Consider the following 11295-nt stretch of genomic DNA (forward strand, 5'->3'; position numbering starts at 1 on the left):
ACTGAACAATCCTCATCATCAAAATCTTCCAAATATCTTACTTTTTCCTAAAAACTCCTTTTCTCCCTTTGAAATTCAATGTCCCCCAGATCTGGGGATTTCTCCCCAGACATGCTATCACTGGCTTGCTCATCCTTGACATGTAAGTTGGCTAAACTGCGAAATCGGGCGGTCAGTAGAGATGGACTATTTGGAGCCGGTTCCTTTGGTGTCACTGGAACCGTAGTTTTTCATGAAATTAAAAGGCGAGGGGTAAGCACAGGGTTTTCTAATAAGAGTTGTTATTTTGAATAGCCCGCTATTTCGGTAGATGTTACTTTTGTAGCTGTCATTTTTTGACATTTGACAAGTAGAAACTACGCTATTAATAAAAATGGAACGATACACGCTTTAAAAACGCATTGAAATTATTAAAATTCACTTGAGTGAATGAAATGCAAATCATCTTGAGTGAGGAGGCCCATTTCTACCTCGGTGGCTTCGTCAACAAGCAAAATTGTCGCATCTGGGGCTCGAAAAACCCAAAAGTTATTGTTAAAAAGCCTCGCTTTCCTCAACGTGTGACTGTTTGGTGCGATTTATGGTCCGGCGGAGTCATTGGACCTTACTTTTTCGAAAATGAGGCTGGAGCAACAGTTACGGTGAATGGATTGCGCTATCGAGAGATGTTTAATGATTTTTTATGGCCGAAATTAGATGGTATTGATCTGGACAACGTTTAATTTCAACCAGACGGCGCTACGTGCCACACAAGCAACGAAACCATTGATCTTTTACGATTGAATATCAAAATAACTCCTCTTATTGGAAAGCCTTGTATTTTAGAAGCAGGTATTCTGGAGATTTGTCCCAAGTACAAAGTACCGCATGAAAATACCCGGTACTTTTACTGAGTACGATAAATACGCCTCACCTCTAGTACACTTCGGCAGACACGCTGAAAAGTGAAGTCGGAAAGTAACCTTTTCCTTACTGTCCTAAAAAAATACACGCGTTACGGTGCTGTGTAGTCAATACACATCTTAAAATAAGCGATTTTAAATCGGAAAAATATGAATATTCATAGCCAATCGCTTATTTTTATTATATTTTATGTCAAAAGTGATAATAATTGTAATTTAATAGCTGAAAACATGAAAAAACCATCGGCAGATGCTAAAAAAACGTGCGAGGAGTCCTTATCTCATGACGGTCCGTGACCGAATGGCGGCTGATTCCGCTGATAGGCGCTGGACTACACGCACACAGCTTTGCGTGTTTACGCTGCCAGTCTTGCAGGGGTTTCAAACTTTTTTTTTTTTAAATGAAATAAACAAATGTGTAAAAAGAAATATTATATTGAGAAACTAAACATTAAAAATTCCACATGCATTATATTTAAATATAACAGCAAAATTATGTAAGAACAAAACAATACAGCGAAATTAAAAATAATAAAAATTTAAAACCAAATATATAAAATTGTTAATCTAAATTGCATCGCAATTGTGGCAGGAAATATATTTTTTTTCTTTTCTGTGGCTTTTGCATACAGATTTTTGACAAATATGACAAACTATGGTGCTTCTTTTTTTGTGTTGTATGGGCAAAATCTGCAAGTTTTCGACGGTGCTCGGGACACTAGTACATTTCTTGAATCACTCGTAATATCATTCGTAACAGCAGTTGCCGGTGGTGTTTCTTGATAATATGACAAAACTGTCTCGAAAGCATCTTGTTGTTGTTTGTGAAATTTGACCGTGCTGTTTTTTCTTTTCATTACATTGGGCTTAGCCAACTCTAAACCTAGCTGTCTTATGAATAATTTCCTTTTACTTCTATTATTTTTTTCCACTCCGGATACTTTTGAATCCATAATAAATATGTGTTCAGTGCAGCAATGTCTAACATTTCCATGAACAAGCGAAACGGCCATCTTCTTGTCGACCTTACACACGAATACTCGGAGGTCATTTTGTCCCCTGTGTCAACGGCACCTTTGGTTTTATTGTAATGTAAAATAATATCTGGTTTTTTTGTATCGGTTTGGCTTATTTCATTTCCAAGGAATTGAGTTGATAGCAGCAAAACTGCTTTATTTTGCTGAGGCACATATGACACAAGTGTTTTATTTGATGTAAAACCAAACTGGCTACTATACAATGGCCTTTCTTTTGATGGCAAAAACTCTTTAGGGATTTCCCTCTTATTTTTGCGAAGAGTGCCAGTTATGGTCAGATTTTTAGACAAAAGATTGTCCGCCAGTGGTACTGACGTAAAAAAATTATCTGTGGTTATGCCTCTATTGGTGCCATATTGAGGTTCCACCAATTCCATAACGACACGATTGCCTTGATTTATTTCTCTTTTATTATTTATCATACCGCTGTATATTTGCATGTTACATATATATGCGGTTTTAGCATCTGCAGCGATCCATATTTTGATGCCATACCTAGCTGGCTTTGACTTCATATATACCCGAAAAGGACATTTACCTCTAAACGCCGCCAAACGCTCATCCACGGTTATGTCAAGCGATGGAGAGTAATTTGATTTACACGCATCTACCAATTTACTGAAAATCGACTTAATTGGCTCTAGCTTGTCTGAAGAAGCTTCAAATCTCTCTCGTCTTGTATCTCTATTATCAAAACGGATCTGACTATAAATATTTATGAACCTGTCTCGAGACATAGCTGCCGTGAAAAACGGCTGACAAAATGGACTTTCACTTGTCCACAACTCATTCAAACTTAGTTTTCGGGTGCGATTTCTGCCGGAAGCAAGCATTATACCGATGAATGCATATAATTCATCTTCGGATAATTGCTCAATCATATTCCCGGGTAAACGTCTCAATTGACGATTCGTTTCTTGGCATATTTCTGTCACCATATCTGCGCTTATAAATAAAGCAAACATTTCTCTTATTGTGTTAGCTAATAAACTACCATTTTTCAGGCCGGAAGTTTCATTGACAATATTGCATTGCCGACGTCTCGATGATGATGGTGGTAATACACTCCATTCGAATCCATGTTTTGAAACTAGTATTTCTCCCTCGTCTTCATTTTCACTAGTCGATTCCGAGTCCGATTCTTCTAAATGTTCAACCAAATCTTCAGTATCTGATATGTCATTGTTCATTTCAAACTCAATATCACTATCATAATCAAGTTCTTGCGCTATCTCTTCTTCTGTTAAATTTCTGTCAGTCATTATTCTTCCTGAAAATGTAAGTGTTTTTGTAAATAATGTAAAACGCAGTATTGCTTAGCTGAATATTATAACGAAAAAGAAAAAAAATGTAACATTTGAAATAAATATTCAAAAATAAATCTTAGATCAATGATTAAATGACGAAAGCGCACGGATAAATAGTTACGTAATACACACTTTTCAATACTATAATATAAGGTAATAGTATAACACAGTATTCGGAAATAAATGAAAAAGTACTTACAAAAAATTATTAATTTAATTATCGAACGGAAATAATGATTCACTTTAGTACCCCTGCACAAGTTGGTCACGAGACGAAGCTACACAATGCGGCCGTAGGTATCGATGGTCTAAATAGAAAAATAGAACTGGGGACAAGTGGATTTCTCATGTGCACGCATAGCGAAGTAAAGCGGGACATCAATAGCGTGTCATTTCCTCGCACACTCTTCGCGTAGCAATGGCACACGGTTGATTGTATTGGTGTATTTGTTCCCGATTTCTTAAAAAATCTCTGATTTTTAATTGAATTTGAAAACTATGTTAAATATTATTTTTTAATTCAGTGCATAAATGTATAACGGAGGAATACCTAAAATCTGAACCCAGAATTTATTATATTTATAGAGTTATTAAAGATATTAGAAGCAATGTGTAGTAAATACACACCACAGATGAGGAAAGGGTAAGGTAACGGATTACAGTGTAGTCCATCGTGAGACTTTTCTACGCGGCGGCCTGGAGCGGCCCGTAATGGGCCCGAGGTACCGCCACTCCAAAGTGTACGTGTATATTGATGTATGTGATCAATGAATACTAGAAAAATTTAAAAACGCCACAAAATTTTGTGGAAATTTGAAACAAGCAGATCTGTTTTTTTAGAAATCAAAGCATTTTATTTATTTATTTATTTGTTAAGACATACACAGTACAATAAGATACAGTTAGAATTTTTTTAGTTATTACATAGTTGTAGTACCTATTACGTATGTCCATAAAATGTCATTACGTAATTTCGCCTGAGATTGTTATAAAAGGAAGGAAGTGTGTGGATAGATAATAATAAATGAATTGAAAATAAGAATTATAATAAGCTCACGAATTGTAATTGACTGTTAATAAATAGGAGTTTTGAAAAATGATGTGAAAATATATTTGAAATTTGTCATGCTAAGAAATTTAATAAGTTAGTTTTGTATGTTAGAAAGGAATCATGAAAGATGTTTAAATGTAATAATTTTTCGTAATGGGTGTATGTTGTGATTGCGCGAGTAATTACTGAGTTGTTTGCTGCATTGGTATTGTTGGCTTCAATATGAAATAGTGTAGTGTGCCTGGTACGCCTCGTTGGAACATTTAAACCAATGACGGATAGTAATTCGGGACTATCTGAAGACCCCAAGGCAAGAAGTTGTTAACTTACATTGAAGGCATTCTGAGATATTTAGACTTTTGCGTTTTGACTTATAATTTTTTATTTGAATGTCATATACAATGTGCTGATCCTTCATGGTGTAGTAAACAAACCAAATTTACATTACATTTAGTAATATTAAGTAGTTTTGCAGTCTAAAAGTTAAAATAAACATGTTTTCTACAAAAATATGTAGTTAACATGTTCATGCCATCTTCAGGGATAGGTGAGGAAGATACAGAATTGAAAGGCAAGAACATGTTAAATTCTTGTTGTTTTATTTAATCAAACAAATTAAACTTTTTTTTGATATAAAGTACCTAACTAAATAATAATTATTATTGAAAAGAAAAGGTAGCAGAGCATGTGTCAATTTTTTAAAATTTTTGCATGTGAGACTTTTAAAAAATCCACGATAAAACTCATCCAGGTATGGTTACAATTTTTGGATAACATTCCATTTGGCCGCATCGATTTCTTTGTTATCTCTCACTTTTGATGACAGCATTGGCGGGGAAGATAATGTTTCAAACTTTTTTTTTTAAGATCCTTCTTCTTTCTCTTCTAAACTTCTTTCCAAGGCTCTTCTTCGGAGAGTGATTTTCGATATTTATAAATCCCGAATTCCTCCACTCTTATCCAGCGAATTCCTATTTGAAAGTTAACCTTTTTTCCGATAGTGTTTTTTGTATTGTGTATAAAGTTCAGATGCCTTTTTCTTATCATGTTTTTGCATTTCAAATGCAGCTTTATACATATTTACATGAACTTGGTCAGATTTTTTGCTATCGCAAGTCCCACAAGTGTCTGTCTTAGGCACACCAAACGACAAGTTGAAATCCTCTGTAAAGATCCTAGTGTAACGATTCAACGAAACAGGGGCATACTCTTTTTCTCCACAAAACATATTATAGAGCTCATACAGTTTTGGGATTGACAAATCGGATGCGAGGTACAATTTATGGGGATTTTTGTTCCTGGAATAATGTGAAGCTTCTGCAGGGAACATATTGATGTGTTCTCTTACTTCTTTAAGCTGGTTATCTGGTGTTTTGTTAGGCCTCGTGCAGTGGCGACCTCTGTGACTTACTGCTGGTGATAAAACTCCTGCAGCTACTTTTCTCCTCGAAATATCTAATCTGCCTCTACCTATTTGGCAAATGGATTGTAAGGCTGGTTTGCAAACTTGTTCATTAATTCCTTGTATTGAAACAGAGTAAGTAATATTGCAGGATCGTTTGGCCGAAGTGATCCTGGTTATATTTTTAATATTCATCGATCTCAATAACAAAGTTGATTGGGCTTCTGAATGTAGTGAATAAAACTCTAGAAAGAGTTTTTGCCTAACTTCGGCATTAAATCTTGAATTAAATTTCAATCTGCAGTTGCTAACACAAAGATTTTCTTCCAGTTTTGGTGTTTTAGCAGGTTTAAGGCTTTTTTTATAATTAACATAAGAATCACCTCTCATCCTAGCGTCCCGCGCTATTTCTCTTGCTCGCCCTAGCTTGGGCCTCTTCCTACTCTTTTTAGTGCCTGAAAATAATACACACATTCATATCAGTTAGCGAACAGTCAAAAATGATTTTTTTTTAAGTTAATCTGAAATTATATACCTAGGTACAGCAATACAAATTACCTTCTTAATGACTGTTTTCTATATCAGAAACGTTTAAATTGTTTTCAATTTCGCTTTCAGCGTCCTCAGTATATTGTCCTACACTGCTTTCCACAGCAAGAGCTGCATCTGAAAATAATAATTTAATCTTCATTACATTCAAATCAGTAAAATAAAATTCAATTCAAGTTATAAAGCCTTATCCTCACCAGTTTGATTTAAAGTATTGAGTATCTCATCTTGTTGTACGTATTCCAAAATTATATCTCCTGTACCAGTGGTAGTAGCGATATACTCTAGACTCCTCTGATTATCTTCTGAAAATACAAAGTACAATAAAATAATCATTTTTAGTTCAATGTTCAAAAGAATTTAGTGTCACAATAAAGTATTTTTAAGTTTACCTTCCATTAACATGACATCATGTTGAGGTATTCCTAATAATATCCCAAACTCAACACCAGTCAAAGAGTCTTGAACACTTTCTGAAACGAAATATTGTAAAGCATTAATGAAGGAATTCAAAACATAAGAAAACATAAAAGAATATTCAGAGTCACAGAGTAAAACTTTTTTTTTTGCATTTACCATCCATTAAAATTACATTATTTTGAGGTATTTCTAAATGCTTCTCAGGTTGTACTAAATTAGTGGACTCTTGAACACTTCCTGAAACAAATTAATAAGCATTACAATAAAAAATTGTTGACTTTTAGACAGAAAAACACCAAAACAAAAATGATCCACCCATTTTCAAACTACTTTAAGGATAAATTAAGATGAGCGATAATGTTTTATACAGCTTACCTGATTCCCTGATCAATTTTTGACACATCTTCACCATTTTTTCACCTCTGGAACTCATTTTCGATGATTTTTAAATAAAAAACGTGCACTGCAAAACTTTTTAAAACCACCAAGGTAAACGTCAAAGTGAGTGAATAACATGTTAACCATAAAAATCTAAGCCAATGTAGATGGGAAGAAGTTGTTAATTACAGAATTACGGCAAGAACTTGCTAACTTAGTAGTTAACAAGTTCTTGCCCTTATTTTATCAACTTAATGTCACAGAAACACGTAGTTAACATGTTCATCACATTGATTTAAGCATGTTCTTGCCGTTTTTAAGCTCTGGCATGGTGTTCATTGGAAAGAGCGTATGCGAATTAGTTTAGAGAGCATTCTAACTCATTTTTTACGAAAATGTAAGTTAACAACTTCTTGCCTTGGGGTCTTCAATTCTATTTTATTATTTAGCAGATTATGTAGAAACAACAGGTCTGACAATGTGCGTCTTTTTTGTAAAGTTAACATATTATTTGTAGTATTGTTGTATTTCTTGAGTAAATGTTTGGAAAATTTATTCTGTATACTTTCTACTAAATCTATGTATACCTTATATTGAGGATTCCATATTGTGGAAGCATACTCCAGTGGACTTCTGACCAATGAACAAAACAAAATTTTCAGAGTCTTAGCACTTTTGAAAACTTTGCATATTCTTAATAAGAAACCTAGCATTCTGTAGGATTTAGAAATAATGTGTTCAATGTGCTTGTCAAAAATTAATTTGCTATCTAGGTAAACACCTAGATCTTTACACGTAGACATAGGTTGTAAAGGTTTGTTATTCAAGTTGTATGGATAGATGATTTTGTTTTTATTTCTAGTAAATGTAATCGAGTGACACTTAGATATGTTTAAGGACAATAAATTTGATTCACAATATACGCACAAATTATCAAGATCGCTTTGCAATTCCATACAATCGGATAAACACTGTATAGCTTTATAAATTTTCATGTCATCCGCGTATAAAACAAAGTAACTATTTTTAAAGCATACGGAAATGTCATTTATATAAATATTAAATAAGAGTGGTCCAAGATGCGATCCCTGGGGCACACCTGAGATGATTTCCGTTAAGCAAGATGCAAAACCATTGACAACCGTGATTTGGTGCCGATTATTGACGTATGATGCGATCCATCTATAGAGGTCACCGTGAATTCCTAGACCTAATAACTTTTGTAAAAGAATATAATGATTAACACGGTCAAATGCTTTAGAATAATCCGTATAAATGGCATCTACCTGGCATCGCATATCCATTTGAGCATGAAGAAAATTTGTAAAAAATGCAAGATTTGAAGTTGTTGAGCGATTTTTCATGAAGCCGTGTTGATTATTTAAAAGTGAGGGTGAGATAGTAGAATATAATTGATCGTAAACAATTTTTTCCAATACTTTACTTAGTATCGGTAATTTGGATATAGGTCGATAGTTCGAGACATCATTTTTACTGCCATTTTTATATATTGGGGTAATCAGGGCTGTTTTCCATTTGTCGGGAAATGTTCCTTCGGATAGCGATAGTTTGAAAATAACAAAAATGGGGGGTGTCAATTGCTTACTACAATAATTTATGAAGATCCCTGGAAGTTGATCATCCCCTGGTCCCCTTTTGATATCAATGGACTTAAGGTATTTGAATGTGATGTCTTCATTGATCTCGATTGAGTTGATTATGCTATTTGAATTAGAGCAAAGACTGGCATTGCTTGTATGTGCAGGTTGAGCATTCGAAAATACAGATCCAAAATACTCAGAAAATAAGTTGGCTACTCCTCTACTGTCATTAGCAGTTTTTTCACCGTAAATCATATGATCAGGGATGGCAGGAGATTTTCTTTGAGAATTGACGTAGGACCAAATTTTTTAAACATTGTGCTGTATACCGGATTCTATTGTAGAAATGTAGGTTTTGTAAGCTGCTGAAGCGACTGTTTTTTGCCTTTTGCGAAGCAATGAAAATGAGAGATAATCAAGGGGGTTCCGATGGCGCTTCCATTTTCTAGAATTTTAATTTTTCGTTTGTTATTTTTATTAAGGCTGCCGTGTACCATAGTGGGTATTTTCCAGATTTCACAACTTTCTTAGGAATAAACGCTTCGATAATCTGTTCAATTATAACATAAAACGAATTTAACGCTGTATTTACATCTGGTGCATTTATAACGGTTGACCAGTCGGTTTCTTTCAGTCTCTCATTGATCTCTGCATAATCTGCTTTATGGAATAATTTTATTGTTCGAGGAGCTGAGAGGGTTGCAGTAGTGGATGGAAATTCTAGTTCTACAATCAATGATTTATGATGAGCATCTTCTTTAACTAATGGGTGGACGGCAAGCGACACATTAACTGAAGAGTTACAAAAGACGAGGTCCAAAATTCGACCGTATTTGTTAGGTAAATGGTTAAATTGGGTTAAATTTGCAAAAGATAAGCAGTTAAGTAACGCGAGTGCGCATTGATCTCTATTACTTGGCATTTGTTGATTATTCCATTCGATATTGGGCATGTTATAGTCGCCAATAATTAAAAACTTGTCATTGGGAAAACGGATTGTTAAGTCAGAAATAGTATTGGTATGACTAGTAAATAATGCTAATCTTTCTGATGATGTTAATTTTGGACCGACGCACGGTGGGCTGAAAATCGGCTCTCATAGACATAGAAACTTGAATCTTCAAGGGTATTTTTTTTGGCTAGAAATGGATTCTGCTGATCATTACTATGCTATAAAATGTCGTACGAAGCAATTGCGTGTACAAATGAAGGAGTTATAATTTTTTTAAGAAAAATTTGTATGGCGCTGACATTAAAAATGAGGCTATCTCTGGAATCATAAGGTTGGCCGTTCTATCCTTACACACAGATAATACTACTATTTATTTGTATTTTTTTGACATACTTCATATTGTGGCGCAAGGTGCGATTTTTTTTTTAAAAATCCTAAAGTGGAAAAAAAATCTTTTTTTTGTTGATGATTCATTTTAATGCTAAAATGCTTTACATATGAGTATGCTTTGTCTAGTTTACAATATTTTATTTACACTCCAACCAAAAAACTGTGCACAGTGAGCTGAAAATCGCCTTTCATAGACATAGTGACTTGAATTTTCAAGTGTATTTTTTTTGGCTAGAAATGGATTCTGCTGATCATTACTATGCTATAAAAATTTGTATGAAGCAATTGCGTGTACAAATGAAGGAGTCATCATTTTTTTAAGAAAAATTTGTATGGAACTGACATTAAAAATGAGGCTATCTCTGGAATCATAAGGTTGACCATTATATCCTTACACACAAATATACTACTATTTATTTGTATTTTTTTGACATACTTCGTATTGTGGCGAAACTTGTGATTTTTTTTTTTAAATCCTCAAAGTTGAAAAAAAAACTTTTTTATGTTGAAGATTCATTTTAATGCTTAAATGCTTTACATATGAGTATGCTTTGTCTAGTTTACAATATTTTATTTACACTGCAAGCCCAAAAGCATTTAAGCATTAAAATGAATCATCAACATTAAAAAGGGTTTTTTCAACTTTGAGGATTTAAAAAAAAAAAATCGCACCTTGCGCCACAATATGAAGTATGTCAAAAAAATACAAATAAATAGTAGTATTATCTGTATGTAAGGATAGAACGGCCAACCTTATGATTCCAGAGATAGCCTCATTTTTAATGTCAGCGCCATACAAATTTTTCTTAAAAAAATTATAACTCCTTCATTTGTACACGCAATTGCTTCGTACGACATTTTATAGCATAGTAATGATCAGCAGAATCCATTTCTAGCCAAAAAAATACCCTTGAAAATTCAAGTCTCTATGTTTATGAAAGCCGATTTTCAGCCCACTGTGCGACGCTAGGTAAATATACGCAGCACATATGAATATTATAACAATGACGATTCGATTTTGATGTATTGACAGTTATCCAGATATCCTCAGCGTCTGATTTCCAAGAGCGAGGGGTAACAAAAAAATCTTTTTTAATTCCTATGAGTACGCCTCCGCCAGTTGATTTGCTAGTGCGGTGTATATCCCTATCATTTCTGTAAACAGAATAGCGATTATCGAATAATTCCTCATCTCGGATACTATCAACCAACCAACTTTCGGTAATGAAGATCAAATCATAATTATTGAGCAGTATATTTTGATGAAATTCCAGTGTTTTCGAGCGCAAACCTCTTGAATTTTGAT

The 11295-nt window shown here is 34.1% G+C and overlaps 1 pseudogene; it reads right to left on the reverse strand.

The window, feature by feature from the left end:
• Positions 1 to 1555: 1555 nt before the first annotated feature.
• On the reverse strand, positions 1556 to 3201 carry LOC149413889 (uncharacterized; annotated as a pseudogene).
• Positions 3202 to 11295: the final 8094 nt, after the last annotated feature.

The sequence above is a fragment of the Hesperophylax consimilis genome, chromosome 20 (genome assembly GCF_061612785.1).
Source record: "Hesperophylax consimilis isolate HC1 chromosome 20, BYU_Hcon_1.0, whole genome shotgun sequence".
NCBI classification, from domain to species: Eukaryota; Metazoa; Arthropoda; class Insecta; order Trichoptera; family Limnephilidae; genus Hesperophylax; species Hesperophylax consimilis.